Below are 22988 nucleotides of genomic sequence, written 5' to 3' on the forward strand. Positions count from 1 at the left end.
TCAAGGTAGACCCATCTTTGGAGATGACTTGTTTAAAGTCATGCTGTGATCATGAACTGATGAGGACTTAGTTCCTTGAAAGTGAAATTTCTTGTTTAGGTGGTGTGACTGATCACACAGGCTATCAGGGCTTGATGCCCTAGGTAAAAATAGAGAACATCAAAATGAAAAGAGTGAATTACGGAATCAGTAAGGATTCTTTGGTTAAAACAACAAAAATAAACTTTGCCTAATTAGAAAATTTAAAAGGAGAGTTTGTTGGAAAGATTTGGTGGGTCGTGCTCGCAAGAATTGAAGGGAAAGCTGAAAAATCTAGCTGAAGAGCCAGACTCAGAATAGGCGGGAGCCAGGCCCTCTGGCAAGGACTTGCAGATGCTTTCTTCTGGGTGCCACATCTTGATGAATGAGCAACATGCATTGTCAGTTTGCTTCACTTTCTAAAGGGTCATTTTTAAGGGATAGAACTTTTCAGTGATTGGACTTAGCATTTGGCTTAGGAGAGCAAGAACCTTGATGGACCACCCCACCAGTTAGTATCTCTAAGGAGATGCCTCTTAAATAAGACCTTGAAAACACTAACCATAAAGGAAAAAAAACAACTGATGAATTAGATCAGATTAAATTTAAAATGCCTGTTAAGCAAAGCCATCAATAAGAAAGTTAAAGGCAAGCCACAGCATAGGAGGAGATATTTACAGTAGATACTCTTAACAAATACTCATTTCCAGAATGTATAAAGAATTTCTATGAATCAAGGAGAACACAGCAGACACAGGACAAAAGTCATGAAAAGGCTCATCACAAAAACCTCTTCACAAAAATCTTTTCACAAAGGAGGTTATAAACATATGAAAAGTGCACAACTTAATTAGACATTAGTGAAAGTCAATTAAATGCACCATATGACACACTACAGACCCATCATCAGCTAAAATCTAAATGACAGGTAAAGATGTAGAGCCACCAGAATGCTGTGGTTCACTGAGTAGCAGTGTAAATTAATACTGAGTAGCAGTGTAAATTAATACTATTAATTTGCAAATGATGGCAGCTCAGTTCTGCTCCTGGGTATCCCAAATAAATGTGTACACACATGTACCAAAAGGCACATACAGGAATGTTCACAGAGATGCTAGCTATAATCACCAAATCCAGAAACTACCAAATGACCTAAGTAATACAAGGGATAAATTACTTCACATTCCCACAATTGAATACAATACAGAAATGTAAATTAGCACACTGCATGCAACACCACAAATGAATCTCACAAATATCAAGAGAACAGACTGTATTATTTCATTTATAAAAGTTCAAAAAAAAAAAAAGTGAACTAACAAGTGGTCTTAGGAGTCTGGACAATGATTACCCTGAGGGGAGGGACAGTTCATGAGTAGAATTGGACAAATGTGGTCTTCTACAGTGCTGGCTGTGTCCTGTCTTTTGATCTGTTGAATTTCCTAGTGTCTTCACATTGTCAAAATTCATTGAACTTTAAACACAAGATTTATGTTCTTTTCCATGTGCTTTATACTTTAATAAGAAGTTTACAGAAAGGGAAATAATGAGAGAAAGGCTAAAATAACAGTGGTTGGGTGTGAATCCTGACTCCATCCCTCCTTGTATGTGTGATGCTGGGTAAGTTACTGAGCTTCTTTGTGCCTGTTTTTTCATCTGTTAAAGGGAGATAATGGGAATACTATCTCATAGGGTCACTGGAAGAATTAAATGAGAAAATACATGTAAAGTGCTTAAAACAGTGTCTGGTATAAAGTAAGTAGAAAATAACTCTTAGGTAGAGTATTATTATATTGTGTCATAACTGCTCCATGTGAGAACTGCTTGGGGAATTAAGGAAATGCATGTTGAACATCCCTAATCTGAATATCTGAAAACTGAAATGCTCCAGAATCCAAAATTTTTTGAGCTGTCATGCACTCCTGCAATCCAAACTATTCAGGAGGCTAGGAGCAGAGGATTGCAAGGTTGAAGCCAACCTCAGCAACTTAGTGAGACCCTGTCTTAAAATAAAAAGTAAAAAGGACTGGAGATGCAGTTCATGGGTAAAGTACCCTGTGTTCAATCCCCAGTATGAGGGGGAAGAAAAAAAGAATTTTTTGAGTACTGACATGACACCACAAGTGGAAAATTTCACAAATGACCTCATGTCCCAATTATTAAACATGCTGAATAAAATAATCTCTGGTTATATGTATAAGATATATGAATTTTGTGTTTAGACTTTGATCATACCCCCAAGATTCCTTGTTATGTGTCTGCAGATATTCTAAAGTCTGAAAAAATACACAATATGAAACATTTCTGGGCCCAAGCATTTTAGATAAGGAATGCTCACCCTATATAAAACCCAGGCCTTAAGATTATAAGTAGAAAAAGAAATGTAAAAAGAACAAACAGTTGACTCTATAAGAGAATATCAATAAATTCCAAATGAGTAATACAGATAAGAAAAAAGAATTAAACAGAAGAAGCAATTACCATAGGTTAGAGTGTTCTGGGCCAAGCTCACAGAGTTGTTAGAAGTCAAAATAGTGGTTCTTGGTGGGAGGAGTGGCTGGAAGGAAGTGCTTATCTGGGCTGGCTGTGTGAATGTGCTCAGTTGTAAACGTTCATGGCACCAGCCTCTTGGAACATGTACACCTTCCTCTGTGTGTATTCTCCTTCCAGTAGATGAAGAGAGTGCTGGTCTATAACCTGGTGGATTTTTAACAGCAGACAAGTTACTTAAGCTCTCTGAATTTTATTTTCCTTACCTACAGGCTGTAAAACCTTCCATAGGATTGTAAATAAATGTATTAATAAATACATTTATAAATCAATGTATGTTGAACACCTTGTTCAGGATGGGATGATGAAATATTTTATGCACCTGATCAGCAAACTGGGTTAGAGGGCAACAAGCAGAACCAGACTTTTCCTGTTAAGATTTGGAACTTCTCTTTGGGGTTCATTGCTTTGTTTGAGGAATGGCCTTTTGTGTTGTTATTGTGAATGGACTTGTCACAGTGTGTCATGTGGTGGTGCAGTGACTCAACCAATGGGGCAAAGGACATTTCTGCTTCTCCAAGCCATGGCTTGACACTTGTCCCCACACCACCACTGTTGATTTCCTTTTCCTGTGTTTGCTAACAGTCACGCCTGCAAGTGAGCACAGCACCTGGTTTGGGTATGTACTAAATAAATATTTACTGAGTGCCTGTTAAGTGCCAGGTGCTCCCAAAGGACATATAATGAGGACTAAAAACAGGGTAAAAAGTGAAATAATACAAACATTGAAGAATTTGCCTTCAAATAGCTTACAGTCTAGTAACAGGGTACACATGTTTCTTCTGAAAGCTACTTCCTTTCCTTTTCTTTTGCCTTATCCTCCACTGAGTATATATTACCTCATATTCTTATTCTAATTCATACTAATTCTGTGTGTTTCTGTGTCCCTGTGACATACATTCACACTCACTGAACTGCATTCCATATAAACAGGTTAAAAACCATTTAACATGGTATCTAGCCAACAAAAGCAATCAATTTATGTATATTTTCTCCTTACTCCCTATCTTCCTGCAAAACTACTGAAGACAGTGCATTATGTTAATTATAATAACAGAAACAACCATTGATTAGGTTCTGTTCTATCCAATGTACTCTGCTAGGCACTTGTCTGCGTTATCTATATCTGTCACATCTGCCCTCCTACAGGGCATAGTTATCCAATTTTATAGGTGAGGGACCTGAGGCTTAGAGAGTTTAATTCATTTTGCTAACAGACTATTCACCCACAGACAGTGCAAGCCATCCCCCTCTCCATGTATCATGATCCTCATAGAGCTGATCAGAGTATTTGCTCTGATTAAACAATGTAATAATACCCTTCTGTGTCAGTTTGTCAGCCAAACAAAGCCTTGTAGATGGCAGAAGTTGACACCGTGGTCACTCTCTTATTTTAATGATTCTAGTTTGACTGTAAATGTCAGGAGTCTATCAACCTTACAAACAAATTCTGAGCTCTTATTTTAGAAATGCCTTCTTCATATTCAGCAGCACTAACCTGGTACACCATCAGAAGGGATACTGAACCTATGTCATTATCTATATTAAAATCTTGGATGCAGATAAGCCTCCAGTTTCTGCAGGAAGAGCCAGTGTATATTGAGAAAGTTCTGCCATTTCGGTCCTACCTTACTGGACTGTCTCTCTCAGATTAATTTAATGGTTATTACTAGTCTCTGTTCTAGAAACTTACAGACAGGTATCTGATGCAGATTAAGGTGAGCATTGCTTCGAGCTAGGCACAGAGCAGACAGCTGATAAGGTGCATGCTTCTGGATGGTTATTCACAAGAAGGCATAGACTAATGTGGCTACTGCTCTCACTGGTCTTAAGGTTGCATTCTGGCCTCTAGTAGTTCACATGAGAATGAACTACTCAGATTGAGACAACTAGTTCCTTCTTCCACAGGGTATGTGTTGGGGCTTAAGTCACATTCAAGTGAGGAGGGAGATCAAAAGTTAGCAAATCACCTTGACTTTAAAATGTAGTATCATGGCTTTCAGCCTCAGAAACTTAATACTTTTGTTTTGAGAGGCTAAACTTTCTGAAAATTGACAGAAATTTACATTAGGAGATACTTGCTGTCAATATAACTAGTACCAGTTTTTTGTTTAAAAATAAAAAAGAACAACAAATTGACTTTCTTCTGCATGGTTTTAGATCTTTATAGGCATTTTTCCCCAGCTTTCACAAGAAGCTTTCAAGTCATTGGATAATTATTTGCATTTCACAAATGTGGACACTGAGCTGGCATTTCAACCAGGTGTAAACCTTGAGCACTTTCCACAATACCCAGTGCCTTCAGGTATTCTGTCTACCAAAATGAACTGTCAGCTCCTTTGCCAGTTTGGCTTCAGCTATCTGAGGCAAAATTAACAGTCATTTCCTTTTTTGAGTTCACATGGCATTTTTTATATACCTTGTAAGAGCACTTCATGTTGTGCTCTAATTGATTTAACTCTATTGATTATTTATTAGCCTGTGTCCTCTGCTACACTCTGAATTTCTTAAAGGCAGTGTCAGTGTCATGTTCCTTGTTTACATATGGTATGTCAGTACTTGGCTGTGTTGCATAGTGGAAGGACTGGGACTGGGTTAAATATTGTGTCTATTTTTGGAAATTACATTCTTGGCAGAAGACACACTGCCTGGTAGCAAATAGTACATGTTCAACAAATATTGAATGATTATAATCTTAGATTCTATTATTTTTCCTCTGTGAATATTTTTTATTATTAAAACTGAAAACAGTCTACTTTAAGGGTTGGTGTGAGATTAATGAATCAAACCACAGTAAATGATGTTGAATAGAAACTTTTGTGATTCAGATAGTGGTCTTGAGATTCATCAGGTTGTTGCATGTATAAATAGTTCATTTATTTTTATTGCTATGGTAATATTCTATGATAAGAATCTGTTCTAATCTGCTTGCCCATTCTCCTACTAATATATATTTGGAGCATGTCCAGTTTTTCACTATTATGAATGAAGCTACTGTGAACATTCTTGAGCAAGTCTCTTTGGGACATATTTTTTATTTTTTGTGCATAAACATAAGAGTAGAATGGCTGGGTTGAAAGGTAGATGAGTGATTACATTTATTAGAGGGTGCCTAATCATCTTTTAAAGTGAACTTACCATTCTGTACATTTACTAACAATGTATGAGAATTCTACTTGCTCCATATCTTTGTTTACATTTGATATTATGCTTCCTAATTTTAGCCATTTTAGGAAGTGCATAGGATCTCTTTATACCTTTATTTGTATTTACCTGTTGAGCTCTTTTTTTTTTTTTTTTTAATATGCTCTCTGGCCTTCAGATAGCTTCTTTTTGTCCTTTAGTTGATTTGTGGAAGATTTTTTTTTTTAATGCATTGTGGATACAAGTCTTTTTCATTGGCTTGCCTTTTAACTTTTTAAATATTATCTTGATAATTTGATGAAGGGAAATTTATACTTTTTTGTCTTTTATGGTTGGTACTTATTGTATCCTAAGAAATTTTGCCTCCCCTAAAGTTCATGAATATAATTTTCTGTCCTCCTCCTGCAGAAGCTTTCTGATTTTAGCTTTTTAATAGATCTCTGAGTCCTAAGAATAATTTTCACATATATAGAGAAAAAATGGTTAAGTCTGTATTTTTTTATATGGATATCCAGTTGCTCCAGCACTTCATTGAAAAGAATTTTTCCTTCCTCATTGATTTCATGACACCTTTGTCAAAACTCAAGTGCTGTATATATATGATCTATTTCTAGACTCTCCATTCTTTTCCATAACTTGTTTTTCCTGTGATACTATTTAATTACTACAAGTATATAGTAAATCTGGAAATTTGGTAAAGTAGGTCCACCAACATTTTTAATCTTCGAGAATGTCTTGCCAGGTGCAATGGCACACCCCTGTAATCCCAAAGGCTCGAGAGGCTAAGGCAGTAGGAATGCAGGTTCAAAGCCAGTGCTGGCAACTCAGCAAGGTCCTAAGAAACTTAGCAAGAAAGACCATATCTTAAAATAAAAATTAAAAAGTCAGGGGAAGTGGTTCAATGGTAAAGTGCCCCTGGGTTCAATCCCTGTACCAAAAAAAGGCCATTATTAATGTTTTAATACCAAATTGTAAAATTGTATGAATTCTATACATTGGTTTCAGAAACTTTTTCATCTTAACAATATTGAGTTTTGAAATCCATGAATATGAAAGCTCTTCATTTACTTAGACCTTCTGTAATTTTTCTTGGTAATGTTTTATAGTTTTCAGTGTAAAGGTCTTATACATCTTTTATTAACTTTACTTTTATATGTTTGACATTTTGTTCTGTTATAAATCATATTTTTTAAATGTTTATTTTCATTTGTTAATATTTTAGTATAAAGTTAAGTTTCAAATAGTGACTTTGTATCTTGAGACCTTAATATATTTACTTATTAGTTTTATAATTTTATTGATATTTTGGGACTTGGTGAGCACACAGGTCTCCTGTGAACAAAGTTTTACCTCTTTCTTTTGCTTTTTATTCCTTTTCCTTGCCTTGTTGCAATGTCTAAGGACTCTCATACAACACTGAATACAAATTGTGAAGAACACATTCAATATTTAATCATGTTAGCTGGGGTTTATGTACATGCCTTTTATAAAACTGAAGAAATTCTCTTTCATTCTTAATATCTGAGAATTTTTATCATTAATAGGCATTAAATTTTATCAGATAACTTTTTCTCCATTTTAGGGGATGATCTTAGAGTATGTTGATGTGCAACACATTCATTCTGTGTAATTTCCATATCATGTTTCTATAACATTCCCAGGGGTGCAAAGGAATTGCCTTAAAGGCCAGAAGTTCAGGCATGTATTTTATTTTTTTTAATATTTTTTTTGAGTTGTAGTTGGACACAACACCTTTATTTCACTTATTTATTTTTATGTGGTGCTGAGGATCGAACCCAGGATCTTGCTCGTGTGGGGCGCTCTACCCCTGAGCCACAACCCCAGCCCCCTCAGGCATGTATTTTAAAGAGACTACCATCATCTAGTACCATAAGCAGTTTGGTGTCACCTGAGCCCCGTGGGAGCCCTACAGAGAATTCGTGAATACTTTGAGCTATTGTTATTTTCAGCTTCTCCTTTATCAGCTTTGTTTATAGCCCAGATGTTTTTCATTTTGGTGGTAAAAGTACTTTTTATTTCTTTCCTGTGTCCACATTTTCTAAATGTTCTTCAGTGTCATGGATTAATTGTATTGTTTTAAAATTTAAAAACATCTATTTAATTAATTAGATTACAGATTAATAGACCTCAGATCCATTTCTAGTAAATCTTTCTAAAATTATTTTTGAGTCGCCTGATTCTTTCATCATTGAATGCTAGAAGGTGCTCTGTCCCAATTACATCTTCCTCGGTGAAACTCTTAGTGCAGGTATGCTCAACAGACTTTTCTGTGGCTTCTCTTCTCTAGGAACTACTGTCCAGAGTAGTAAAATAAACAACAGAACATGCCTGTGTATAGTGTGATCAAGGTATAGATTAGGGATCTGAACCCTGCTTGAGAGTTTAGTGTAGGTCCAGGGTGACTTTGCTCAGAGGAAACTCTTCATAAGCTTGGCATGCAGTTGAGGCTTCAGAGACCTGATGTTGGAAGAACCCTCCCCTAGTCTGTACTGTGGATGGCACATGGAATAGGGACCACAGATAGGCTATTATTTCCATCTGCTTTGCTTTATTTTGGTGGAAGAGGAAGTTGTTATCTGGAGCACCACAAATCCTTGATAGTTATTTCCTCTTTCCATAAGAGAAGTGTCACTTGTCAGCTATCTGTTAAAGTAGGCTCCATCACTGGAGTTACAGAATCCTCCAAGCAGCTATTCTAAGTCACTGTCTTGTCAAAATAACCACTATTTCCCATTTTCCCCATCCCACCCCCATTACAGAATCCTGGATAGAGGGGATATTTTCTGTTCTTTCTCAATATTTCAGGTGCATAGCAATGCATGTCAGTTATCTGCATTTCTTTATATTGATTGTTACATTTAGAAACTTATCCTAAGCAAAAAAATGAAGTAAAACAAAACAAACAAACAAGCAAATGAATGAACAAGGGCCTGCTTATTTTTCATTGTAATAACGAAAGTAGCTTTGGTTGTAGAGCATGCATTATTTTACAAATGGCATTCATGTGTCCCCTTTGGTCTTTATAACCATTTTGTGGTATAGGAAAAATTATTATTCTCTTTAAAGTGTGGAAACTGAGACTGAGTAATAGAGAAATTTGTTCATGCTCAGCCAGTTTGAATGACATTGAGCTGCAGACCCAGTGCTGCAGTATACCAGACTAAGGTGTTGCAAACAGATATATTATACTCAGATGCTAGGTCGTGCACTTACTAGCTTTGTGACTTTGATCAATCACCTACCCACTATGCCTTAGTGTCCCCATTGTTAAAATAGGGGTAATGAATGATAGGACCTACCTCATTGAGGTGTTTAGGATCAAGTGAGATTTTTTCGGCACAGCTCCAGATAGAGCACCTGGCAAACAGCAGTGGCATGGCTGAATATTGTGAGTAGGGTTGTCTTGGAGGTTTGGTGGCTTATCACTATTCCACCTATCTCTCCTACCCTGAGGTCTGTACTTCAGAAGGCTCTAGAGTGCTCCAGGCATGCTCCAGAAGGTACCAGAGGCTCTAAAGATTAGAGAATCTAATCCCAAATTAAATTCTTTGAAGAAAAACTCACAGCACAAAAACCTCTTTCCCTGGTCAGTTTCCCCCTCCTTCTGAAATCATGTGTGTTTATCTCTTATATACCCCTTGATATTCTTAATTTAATTTTTAGTTTCTATTTATTTGTGTGTGTGTGTGTGTGTGTGTGTGTGTCTGTGTGTGTGTCTCCGTGTGTGTATGGTGTTAGGAATTGAACCCAGGGTCTTGCACATACTAGGCAAACACACTACCACTGACTAAATCCCCAGCCTGACACTCTAAATTTTATTTTATTTTATTTTATTTTTTTTTTAAATATTTTTGAAGTCTGTAGAGGAGACTCTTTTTTTTTTAATATTTATTTATTTTTAGTTCTTGGCGGACACAACATCTTTGTTTGTTTGTGGTGCTGAGGATCGAACCCGGGCCGCACGCATGCCAGGCGAGCGCGCTACCGCTTGAGCCACATCCCCAGCCCCAGACACTCTAAATTTTAATCAGAAATCTTCACAAGATTTTTGATAAGGTAGTTCCATTCTTTCTTTCTAAATATTTTAGGAACTGTTTCTTCTTTGTTTGATAGCAGACTTCATCAAATTCATGCTAACTATAGTGTCTGCTCTCGAAGAAAGTATAGAAATTCCCATGTTAGAGCTGGGGTTTAGCTCAGTAATACAGCACATGCTTAGCATGCACAAGACCCCGGGTGCAAGCCCCAGTACCAAAAAAAGAAAAAGAAATTCCCATGCCAAATAGTGTATATTCTTGTAAAAGCATACCTCTGTATTTTGTGTTATGCATTCTAACTAAGGTTCTTACTTATTTGCACATTTATGTCCATGCTTGAATTCTCACATGCAGAGAATAGAAGGTGACATAACCACATCCACCAATCTGCTGTGTGTCTGGCTGCAAAGAAGATTTCACCTGATCCCCTGGAAAGGCCCTCAACATAGGCTACAAAAGCTACTGTTTTTGAAGAGTAGAAGGAATCATGTTTGTCAACATTTCATGATGTATTACAGCTGGGCAAGAAGCTTTAGATTTGAAAGTAGCAGCCCTGATCCCATTGCCTCATCTCTGTCTACTGAAGTCTCTGGCTTTAAATGTCAACAAGAATCAAATTTACTTTATGAATCAAATCATCATCATTAGTGATCCAGTATCACACTTTATTACTTCCCACATATCCTGAATGTTCCCATGAAGATGGCCAAACACTGCATCTGCATACTAGGATTAATGTTTCAATACTATTCCCTCCAAATTTTTTCAGCAAATGTAATGCACAAACCAACAACTTGATTAGAAACTACCAACAGCTGCTTGTACTTGTGCTTTCTTCATACTTCTTGCTTTTAATGCTATTCCATGAAAATTCTCAATCTAGGATATTAAGCAAAAAATTTAGCTCTAAAACTCCTGATACAATAATCCCTATAAATATGTGTTTATGAATATGTACGTACCAAGTAGACAGCTTGAAGGAAATATAATATGGTGACATGGATCATCACAGGATTTAGATGGCTTTAACTATCTATATGCCCTTCTGTCCCTTTACCATTTCTTCCTTACAAATCAAGAAATTTAACTTTGTGATATTTTGGAATTTGATGGCTGGAACATGTATAAAACCAATATGCTTTGAAATGGATTCACATATGAGTACATGAAATTCAATGTAATGAATCCCTTAGTTATTCCCACCTGAAGCAACAGACACTTAACCCTGTGGTCCTAGGGACAGATGGCATCTTAGTTTATTAGTAACAAAATACCTTAGACTGTTTAAGTTATAAACAACAGAAATTTATTTCTCACAGTTTTGGAATCTGAGAAATCCAAATCAAGATACCTGCAGGTTCAGTGTCTGGTGAGGACCTGCTCTTCACTTCTAAGATGGAACCTTAGAAGTTTTGGTCCTTACATGGTAAAAAGGACAAAAGGGCAAAAGGGCCTACCTAGTTCCCCAAAGCCCTTTTATGAGGGCAATTCCACACAACTTCATTGCCTCCAAAAAGGGGCCCACATCTAAATAATGTTATATTGGGTTTTAGATTCTAACCTACAAATTTCATATATATTCAAAATAAATATATATTTATATATATTAAATATATTCAAACCATTAGGAGATAGGTAGCAGGTAAATCATGTGGCTTCTGAAAGTTCAGGATGTATATAGACATAGATGTAGATAGTGCCTTTCCTACTTTCCCTATTCTCTAGTTAGTTGATTTTATTCCCTTCCTCCGAAACACTTATGGTGTCCTGGAGTCTATTGTAAAGGCCATGACCTCTTTAATCTGATATATAACTAAACCTCGCATCACAGATCCACAGTTGGTATAGACAAGTTTCAGTGTAATATGTCTACAAATAAATCTTTATGCTAAGAGTACCTTCATATATCACTAAAATGTGTTCACTTAGTTCTAAACCACTCAAACAGAATGAGGAATATAGACTCATTTGGAACATAAAACTACTTCAGTATCTCAATAATAATTATAGACCTAACTATACGTTGATTGAGCACTGTTGAATGTTGAGATACATGTTCATGTGTTCTTTTATATTTCTTCCAAATAATTCTGTGGACTAGAGCAGAAATGATGATTATTCCATATTATAGTGAGGAAATTGGTACAAGGCTTTCGGTAGAGCTGAGACTAGACACAAAACCTTCTGTTCCATGGTTAATAATGCCAAGTATCTCTCTCCAAAGTCTTCTCCCACGGGCATGTGGATTCTAGAGAATTATTATATTCTATAATAATATCAAATACTATATAATGTTTGCTAAATACACATCATATACATGAATTCAGGTCTTATACCAACTTAAGAGAGAAATACTTTCATTATTTCCATTTTACAGTTGAGGAAACTGATGCCTGGTGCTTTTAAGTAACTTACTCAAGGTCACAGAGCTAGTGGGTAGAGTAGGCTGGATATAAATAAGAGTGGACTCTGTTCTTCTTGACTGCCTGGCCACACAGTCAGGTCCATCTGCTTCCCACATGTTTATACCATGTCCCAGACCAGAGGTGGCAGTTTTCTCAGTAAGAGTCTTATAACTCCTTCCCTCTAAACTTAAGAGTTTGAAATATTGCTTTTGTATTACTTAAGCAGTAATAACACTGTTCTATCTCCTTGTGGAAAGAATGAGAGAGAACAGAGAGGAGCAATAAAACAAATATTTTTTTTTCTCAATGGTCATATACAGGATCTTTTCATCTATCTCTTGACTGGTTGCTAAGGAGCTTGCAAGCAACAAAAGTCATTAACTTTAAGCAAAAGGAATTTATTCTAAGGACATGGTAGCTTGCAGAATCAAAAGAAAAGCTAAATACTCAGGCTTTGAGAAGTTGGTGTATCTGCTTTTACTGTGTTACAAACCACCCCAAAATTTAGTGGCTTGAGCAGACAATCATTAGTTTAGCTTCTGATTCTGTAAATCAGCAATCTGGATAGGACATGTGCATCCCCAAACTGCACTAGGCTCAGCTGATCTCCTCAGGGACTCATTTATGGGTTTGCATTCAAGTTGCCTACTCAGCTACCATGTCTTGATTTTCTTCCATGTGAACACTCATCCCCTGGAAGACCACTCACATGATAGTTTCAGGGTTCCGAGTGCATTTAAAAAAAGCAAACCCCAGTGCACAAGCACTTTTCAAATTTTTGCTTGCAATATATGAATTTCATCTTAACTAAAGCAAATCATATGACCAAAATCAGAGTCAGTGCGGGGGGGGGGGGGGACTGCCCGAAAGCACAGAGATGGAAGAATCTATAGCCATTTTTAGTATCTCCAACACATGGCAGGAACCCAGGCAGCTTTAGCTCAAAGTAATATGAACTAATATGGGGCCTCTTTAGGGTTCCTCCATCTGAGTAACTTAGTTCCCACATTTCTCTTTCTTTGAATGAATCTATTCAAGATTTCCAAAGAGAATCTGACTTATTTTGATGGATCAAAGTCTATGCATCATGGATGGGACACCATGGTTGACAATTCATGAAGACTTGATTGAGAAGGAAGAGTCCCCAAAGGATAGTTAATGAAGCTGTAACCCAAAGTGGTGGGGAGGGATGCAGATCAAGTAATACAGTATTCCTTCCTTTCATTTCATTCTCTGTATTGTCTTTGTCCTTCCCCTCTGAACCATGTGGGTTGACCTTTTCTCATAAGTATTTATTGAAAGTAAAAGTAACAATCTCAGTCTGGTACTTGAACAATAAACAATTTTAATCATTTACTTAAGAGATACTTTCTATTGTAGGCATAGGCATTCCCCCACCTTTCTTTTTTTTTGTTTTTGGTTGGGGGGAGTACCACTGAGCCACATTCCCAGCCCTTTAAATTTTTTTTTTTTTCATTTTGAATCCGGGTCTTGCTAAGTTACTTAGGCCTTAAGTTACTTAGGTTACTAAGTTGCTGAGGCTGGCTTTGAACTTGGGATTCTCCTGCCTCAGCCTCCTGAGCCTATAGCATTACAGGCAGGTGCTACTGCACCCAGCCTCTCTTCTTATATTGCTGTGTATTCACTGGACACTGTGTGTATACCCCCAAAAAGGATGTGAAAAACTGGTGTTCTGATGTGAAGTCACATAATCCATATCCCCAACAGCAACCACAATAGCTATTTGTTTAGGTCAATTTCATAATTCTGGCTAATTAGAAGGTTGGTTTTAAAACTTTTTAGAAAACAAGTAAGAATAGTGATGAAGTCCACTTTAATTAGATTCCAGCAATAGGGAAAGCCTGAATAGGCTGTTAGCATTGAGGGGTTTTTGTAGTGGTTGGGGGGGTGGTGGTATTTGATTCAATTACCTAATAATAGAAGAGTGAAGGAAATAAGAGATCTTTCTTATTGCAAAAATACTATTCTTATTATCAATTTATTTTTAAATTACAAGTATAATAGGCACTTTAGTTATTGTTATATAACATATTTAAAAGATGGGTTAGAAAGTGAACAAATTTTTTTTTTAGAAAGAGAGCAAAGGTAGAAGTTTCAAAATATTTTCTTCCCATATTCCAGTGGATCGTCCCACTGTCTAGACTACTAATTTATCTATCTATTTATTTGTTTATTTTTGTGTCAGGGATTGAACCCAGTGTTGCTTAACCACTGAGCCACATACCCAGCCCTTTTTATTTTGAGATATGGTCTTGCTAAGTTGATTTGGGCCTCGCTAAGTTGCAGAGACTGGCTTTGAATTTATAATCCTTCTGCCTCGGCCTCCAGAGCCCCTGGGATTACAGGCAGCACCACCATGCCCAGCCCTATTAAAAATATCTTTTATCTACCCTTCTTACAAAGGCAACTCTAGTACCAAAGGGAAAATAGAAAATTGGGTGTTTAGTCCTATCCAAAGTGTATCAGTGACTTAACAATTCCTTTATGGAATGGATTTTCATACTTCTTGTTATATTCACAGTGACGTTTCGAACACATATGTCTATGTGCCTAAAGTTTGTCTCCCTCAAGCTTTTAAGGGTTCCTCTCTGCAATAATTATGGAAAGTCTTGGACTCACTGAATCATAACGTGAGGCAAATATATCATTTTCTTTCTTCATCCCCATTTCCCTTCTATTTTTCCTTCTTTCTTTCCTTCTTCCATGATCATATTGATAATAATATAACTTAAAGGCAATCTCCTTTCCCACTTCCTTCTCTCTGTTTTGCTTTCTTAAGAATTCTGAAGTGTGTGTGTGTGTGTGTGTGTGTGTGTGTGTTTTGTTTTGTTTTTGTTTTCATTTTTAGTACTGGGGCTTGAACTCAGGGTTACTCAACTACTGAGCCACATCCCCAGCCCTATTTTGTATTTTATTTAGAGACTAGGTCTCACTGAGTTGCTTATGCTTAGTGCCTCATTTTTGCTGAGGCTGATCCCCCTGCCTCAACCTCCCAAACTTCCGGGAACACAGGCATATACCACTGCTCCTGGCTCTTACTATAATAAGTAATATTTATTGAGTGCTCTTAAGCAATGTCCATTAATGACCTCATTGAACTTTAGAATAACCCTTGAAGTGAATAATGTTAGTTCCCTACAGAGTTGAGAAATACTGAAGTTTAGGGAGGATTAAATAATGTGCCCAAGAGCCCACAGTTTTCATGTGGCAGGTCTGGGCCTTTTTGACTCTAGAGCCCAAGCTTTGCCCTCTACTATCTGTAGTGGCCCAAACAGGCAGTGGAGGCCATCATGGGTTCAGGAGTCAATTGAATGTTAGCACAAGCTATGTTTAAGCTAGTCTTTCTCTTGTGAGCCTTGTGTCCATTCAGGAGACACTTCTGTATGTATGGTGAACAGTGCATGTTATAGCAAGTAAGGAAAATTGAAAGACTAACATCTGGAAATAGCTTTTTACTGTGTTTGCCCATGGATTACCTTATGAGGTCTTCAGAAAAATATGAGAGGTTCAGGAGTGCACCTAGATCTCTGCTGCTTGGAGAAATCTATTCTACTATGAATTAGTTGTTTTTCTGTTTTTCTAAGCTATTATCTTAAATTGATATGTTTATAGTTTTATGAACTGCATGTATCACTAGTCTGTAGAAATGTTTCCTTTGATCTTGGTAACTAAAAGAGAGTTGAACAAATTCTAAAATGAAATCAAATGACCAAATTCAAACTCAATTGAAAAGAAGTGGATTATTGCATACTCAAGCTAGTTGGTTATTTTGTTGTTATTGTTATTGCTGGAAAATCTACACAAAGAGAAATGAACTTTGATAATATAGGTGAAAGAATTTTTAGAGGTCCTTTCAGCTTACAGGAATTTGCCCCTAATCTTCCTATTGATAATCCCAATCAGACTTCTTGAATTTCTTCAAGAAACTATTTTATGGCTGAGAAAATAAATGGAAGACAGTCAGATTTGGTAGAGATTTAGTCAGAACATCTATTCCTGTCCTCATCCCCAACACACACGAGCACAGATTTGTAATAATATGTGAGAAGTCCCGACCATTCTCTGCCCTTACCACCCAGCCCCCTGATCAAATTTAAAGAATTAGCTTTGAAGCAGGAATTGGTGTCCAAATGATCAGACTTTGAATCTGATCTGCAGTAGAATGGCATGACTGTATAACTGCTCTAGAACTGTGAAGGGAAAGATACGTCTGTGTGTGCTTAAAGTTAGCAGGGTGAGACTTGGAAGCAGGTGGGACTGGTGACTCCCAATTCCCACTCAAAGAATAAGTAGAGGGGCTAGGGTTGTGGCTTAGCAGTAGAGTGCTCGCCTTGCACATGCGAGACCCTGGGTTTGATCCTCAGCACCACATAAAAATAAATAAGTGAAATAAAGGTATTGTGTCCAACTATAACTAAAAAATAAATATTTTTTAAAAAAGAAGAAGAAGTAGAGGTGGGCCCATTCCCAGAGGCAGCTAGTCCATGGCTCACACTATAAAAGTAAGACTTCCAAGTTTTTATATAAAGAGAATGATGAATACCAGCTCTGCAGGGGCAGACACTGATTGATAGGACACTAGTGCTGGTTCAGTGTAAACCTGTCTATTAAAGAGAGCTGTGAGGGATCTAACAGAGATATTGGTGAGACAAACCTCTTGGTTAATTTCATTTGGCCAGCTTAACATCCTCTCTAAAGCATAGCTTGGTTTTCTGTTACTCACCAGCATATCAAGGATGATAATCAAGGACGATAATCAAGCTCCCGGATGTTCCTTTGTAAGTCCGGTCTTTTTCTCTGTACCCTAACTACTGTAGTTAAGTGAGGTAAATATAGTGTGGTGTGTCTTTACTTTCCTTAACACTTCCAGGATCTGGGAATCATCTTACAATTGCCTGAAACCTAATTTTACATTCTGGCCCAAGAGGGATGAGGCTCTTAGAAGTTGATATCCCTGACCAAATGAAACATCATAGTTCAATCCCTATTTACCCTACTTTTAGGGTATAGTTCTTCTCTGAAGTCCAGGAACTTGACTGTTCACCTAGCTTTCAGGGGTCCAGAGGTTCCTTGAAGCTTATATCCAGGGTCATTTCTGGGGTGAGTGAGACTTCTGTGGCAGAAGTGCTGGCAGTGAATGTCACCTGTCCTGGTTGCAGTAAGAGCCTGGGCACTGTAGTTCTACTATGCTTCTGGGGACTTGCCCTTGCTCCACCAGGAAGTACTTTTCCTGGATCCCAGCCCTAGGACCTTCTGGTCTTGAGAACTGTGCTTAAATCAGTCAGGGTAGAGACCTCTTTTTTCCCTTGCTCTTACTATATGTTCTCCCTTACAGTGACTGCTGGATACTACTACTCTTTTTTTAAAAAAAACTCCTGAATCAAAAAGGGCTTTTCTACTTCTTTTCATACCATGGAAGAGTTTGATTGTCCTTCACTCCTTCAAGGATCCAAAGGCTCTTTTTTTTTTTTTTTAAAGAGAGAGAGAGAATTTTTTTAATATTTATTTTTTAGTTTTCGGGGGACACAACATCTTTGTATGTGGTGCTGAGGATCGAACCTGGGCGGCACGCATGCCAGGCAAGCGCACTACTGCTTGAGCCACATCCCCAGCCCCAGGCTCTTTGAGGCTTATGAATTTCCTGGGTTGTTGCTGGGTGTATGCCCAAATGGTTATCATACCCTCTGGCTCTCTTTTTTATCATAGTGCGAAGCATACTTTATACAAGTGAGAGGCTCCCTTGATAAGGTCCAGATGATTAACTCCCTCTCTTACCTATACACAGTTACACAGTAGGGGGTGACGTCTCCTAACCTTTTGCCCAAAATTTCTCTATATAAATAGATGTTAATCCTTGTTTAATTAATGTCTTTTCCCCATTGAACAAAGCTCCTTAGAAGTTGTGTATCAAGATAACTCTTACCAATCTCAAAGGTAATAGGAAAAATTAAACAGATTTTAGCTTAATGAATAAGCATTAAGGAGATAACTGAGTTAATGAAAATTAAAAGCAGGGCTTGATTTATAATCTCACCTTGGGCAGTTTTCTTAAAATCTCTAAACGTTAGTCTTCTCAGCAAAATGAAAGGTCAAGTTTTACTGTTTCTAAAATCTTTTTAAGTCCTAAAATTCTATGTTCCTCTTTTCGCTTTACAGATTACTCTATTAAATATTTAATGTGTGCTGTGTATCTGGGGCTGATTATACAGTTTTAAGTATATTCTCCTATATAACAGCGACTGCTATTTCATGTTGAGAAACCTGTACTAATCTAAGAACATTTGTTTATACCACTTCCAATAGATTTCAGCGACCATCTCTAAGTAAGTTTTCTGCATTTTTTGTTGCATTAATAAATTAGATTAACAAGTGGGGGAAAAGAAAATGTCAAAATTTTGCTGTGTTCAAACTACAAAGACTACTAGCCTTTCTCACCCCATGGCCACCATAGTTCTTGCTTGTCCTTCAGTTTGGGTCCCTTTGATTACCATTGTAATTTACTTCATTTTCTTATGATCTTTTGGGAACTTAAGATAGATTGTAGTCTAACATTAAAAGAAGCAACCATTCCTCTTTAGTTTGCATCAGTGAAGACACTAGAAATCTCTTAGGTACTGGAAAATTTCCCTGTGATGGGTAATGAAAACCTAGTCTTTATACATGGCTTTGTTTGGCAGCAGCCCAACTCTTACTAAAAGCAATTTGGAGGTAACAAGTGGAAGGAATAGTAATTAAATAATGCTGGATTTTTGGTTTTGGTTTTATTTTAATAAGTCAATAAAATGGAATTATGGATAATAATTAACTTTGTATTTAAGATAATTAGCCTTGATTATAAATGTGCCAGTCTTTTGTTCTCCCTCATTGTTTACCATACTGGCTACTCTAATTGTAATCATCTTAGGAAATATTTCACTGCTGCTTTCTTAAAACAGACAGTAGCTAAACTGTTTGTTTCCTTTCTTTAAGGTTAATTAGTAATAAAGGTACATTTTTAACTTCATTTCTTTATTTTGTGAGCAACACAGCATTGTTTTAAATGCTTAAGATTTAAATGTTTAAAATTGTTTTTTAAAAGAAAGGATGCTGATTTAAAATTTAAAAAATTTTGTTGGTACATTATGATTATACATCCTAGTGGGATTCATTATGCCATATTTATACATGCACATAACATAAAATGATCAATATCATTCTCTAGTACCTTCCTTTTCCCTCCCTAAACACCTTCCCTGATCCACTTGTGCTTACCCTGAGACATTTGTTTTCAACACAAAGCATTATGAAACATTATAGTCCAGTGCTTTCTAACACATATATGCTTTGTGTAATGAAATGTATTATTCTAGTAGTAGTAGTGGTAAGAGCAGCTCACATCTACTGAAATGTTATTATTTGCCTTTCAGGTATGATTTTATATTTTCCTAAATTAGGAAAATATGAAATGGTAAAATCAGATGGCAAAACTGAGACAGAGAAATTAAAATCGTATCCAAAGTCATATATTAAGTAAATCTTTTTTTTTTTTTCCTGTTTGTACTAGGGATAGAGTCCACAGGCACTTTACCATTAAGCTATATCCCTAGCTCTTTTTAAAAATTTTTTTGAGGCAAGATCTCCCTAAGTTGCAGTGGCTGACCTTGAACTTGGAATCCTTCTGCCTCCACCTCCCAAAATGCTGGAATTATAGCCATGTGCTACCATGCCCAGCTATACAGCTAGTAAACTGCTAATACATGACTGAAATCAAGGCAATTCAGCTTCTAGGTTCTTGTTATTATTTACTCAAAAGTAAATACTTGACTCAAAAGTATAGCATGGTCAGCTTCCACGTGAATAAACATGCATCAAGAGCATTGTCTCACCAGGCACAGTAGGACATGCCTATAATCCCAGCTCCTGGGGAGGCTGAGGCAGGAGGATTGAAAATTTGAGGTCTGCCTCAGTAATTTAGCAAAACCCTTTTTCAGAAAACAAATTAAAAGGGCTGGAGATGTAGCTTATTGGTGGAGTTCACCTGGGTTTAATCCACAGAACCACAAACAGAGAGAGAGAGAGAGAGAGAGAGAGAGAGAGAGAGAGAGAGAGGGAGGGAGGGAGGGAGGGGTGGGGGGGTGCATTGTCTCTCAATGGCAACACAGGATCCCTAAGGGTATAACAATTTATAAAACAGTCTTTATTTTAGGTATATAATACCATACCTGGCTCAAATTCTCAATTTCAGAAATTTGACCTGCAACCTCAAACTTTATGTTGTTCACAGTTTTTTAGTGATCCAAATGTTACTTTGATAAATATCATCTATATACAGTGTTGCATTCTTTTTTATTTTCTTAAATTCCTATAAGATTCTTGAGTCACTGTTTTTGAAAACTTTAGACAAATTTTGGAATTGCCTTTCAGAAGAATGTAAATTTCTTCAACTGTCTAAATCTCTGATACTAGGACAATTGTATTTCATTGTTTCATAAGGTTAAATTCTTTTTCTCCTCTTAGTTATTAGATAGTTATATTTCTTTATGTAAATTATCTGTTCATTTTCCTTATCCTACTTATTTGTGAAGGTATATTCATTTTTATTAAGGACACACACTCATTATATATTATGGTCATGAATTTTTTATCACACATAATGCAAATATTTACCAACAGAAGTTTTACATACAGATAAATTATCTATTTATATGTAAAAGTCCAAAGAATATTCTCTAATAAAAAGGGACTCAAGAAATATAATTCAGTCTTTGTAAAAGCAATCAAAGCTGTCTCTCAGTCAAGTGAAAAATGGAGCAAAATTAAGTCACAGTAGAGAAATCAGTGTCAATAAGGGATGATTTTTGAAATTAACTCTTGGCAGTCTTTGGTTGCACCTCAAGAAATGCTTTATTTTATGTGAACCAAAACAATTCCTGCTTTTCATCTATATAAGTATGTAATGTTATTGAGAAATTTTTTCTTTAAATGTGATGTTGTGAAAAAGCAAATTCTTGATTTCTTTCTTTCTTTTTTTTTCTTTTCTCTTTCTTTCTTTCTTTCCTTTTTGGAGTTACCGAGGATTGAACCCAAGGTGCCCTACCACTGAGCTCCATCCCCAGTCCTTTATTTTTTATTTTGAGACAGGGTTTTACTAAGTTGCTGAGGCTGGCCTTGAACTTGGGATCCTATTGCCTTAGCCTCCCAAGTTCCTTGGATTTTAGGCATGCAACACTATGCCTGGCTCAAATTCTCAATTTCAGAAATTTGACCTATGTTTCACTCTTAACTAAAAGATAGGTTTTTAAAACCATTGTAATTATGGAACATGAAACCGCCAAAGGAGAGAGAAAAACTTTCCAATGTTTTTCAATGGCCATCAAAGAGAAAATAAAATCTCTAGAAATTAATTTAATTCAAAAAAATCCTTTATAATTTAAAGACATTTCATTTATGAGTCTAATGCATCAAAAAAGTCTAGAACTTGATGTGATTTTAAATAACTTGATTTGAAAGGGAATTTATTGTAAGAAAATTATATTTAAGTAGAGACAAAGACCTTCCCCCCCCCTTTTTTTTGGCTCAGAAGGAGATGAGAAATGCCTTTTCAGGGACAAGATTACCAGCACAGGGGAACCCTTTGGCAGGAGGATAAATGGCTTTGGCAGAAGGCTGCCCTCCCAAAGAAAAAGACTTCAGCTTATTCTAAACCAGGGTGTGGTGATGCATTCCAGGCACAAGCGATACCCCTGCTAGTGAGGTGGGCCAGGCAGGTGCTGCTTGGAAATACAAGCAGAATTTCAAAATTCTCTCTCCTTTGTGGTGGAAACACAAACTTCTGGAAGTTTGCAGAGCTGCCTCATTAGAAACGGTGAGTTTTGAGATCCACCCCTTGTTCTCTAGGGAGGATAAGTTACTTTTCCTAGGAAGTAATTATGTTAGTAAAATATTACTAAGGCTTACAATGTTTTCCTTAGCCTCCATTACAAAATAAGTTATTAATAATATTAATAATCAATAAACACATTAAATGTAAATACTATAAACCCAGGTTATTTTTTGATACTTTCCCTTCATTTGCCAAAAAATAAACCATTTGTACATCCACAAAACTGAATTTGAAGGAGATTCTCATCTTTAATTTTAAAATGCTTTGAAATCCTTTTGTAGTGCTGCACGTACAGAAAATACCATGCACTCATTGTATGGAATAGGTGTGGTTTATGTGTATGCATATGTATGTATTCAGCCTACCTTTTCTAAATGACATTTCTAATTAAGGAAATTGCTATCTGTTTGAATACAGTTCTGGCAGGATGGTGACAAGCCAGCCATCCCATCCGTGTGTAATTACATGTGCAATTATGTGTGGTGTTGCTGATTTGGAGTGCTTGGATGTGATATGCATAAAGTCTTAGCAAGGCCATCAGAAATCCCAATCTTTGTGTATCCTTTTCCCTTTGATTCTGAATGAATAGCAATAGAAATAGTGGGTGGGGTGGTGGCAGAGATCCCTATACACATTCCTCCAGATATGGAAAATGAAAGAGCTACTCCAAAGCAAAGTTTCTTTTTACATTAAATCAACAAACCTTTACTGAGTATTTGCTACATGCCAGATGTTCATCAAAATCAGCTCCTTCTTGCTAAAGGTCTTGTTGTTCTCCTCCCTTCCCACAATCTCTGCAGACACAGTCCTTATTGTGTTAAGGTCTGGATCATTGCCTCATTAAGACTCCCTGCCCTGTGTACCCACTTCCTTGAGGGACTTGCTAGGTGGAGCTTTATTGGTAATAATCTGCTTATCATCCAATAAATA

General features: G+C 36.7%; 1 protein-coding gene across 11 annotated transcripts in view; it reads left to right on the forward strand.

The window, feature by feature from the left end:
* Positions 1 to 22988, forward strand: part of Ston2 (stonin 2) — a 153875-nt gene that overhangs the window by 97206 nt on the left and 33681 nt on the right. Inside the window, exon 1 of one of the 11 annotated variants that reach the window (XM_077800096.1) lies at positions 21944 to 22040. The exons of the other annotated variants lie outside the window; for them this stretch is intronic. The gene's annotated coding sequence lies outside the window, so the exon portion shown is untranslated. Of the gene's footprint in view, positions 1 to 21943; positions 22041 to 22988 lie in introns of those variants that run through there. 11 annotated transcript variants of the gene reach the window in all.

Source organism: Urocitellus parryii, chromosome 6, assembly GCF_045843805.1.
Source record: "Urocitellus parryii isolate mUroPar1 chromosome 6, mUroPar1.hap1, whole genome shotgun sequence".
NCBI lineage: Eukaryota > Metazoa > Chordata > Mammalia > Rodentia > Sciuridae > Urocitellus > Urocitellus parryii.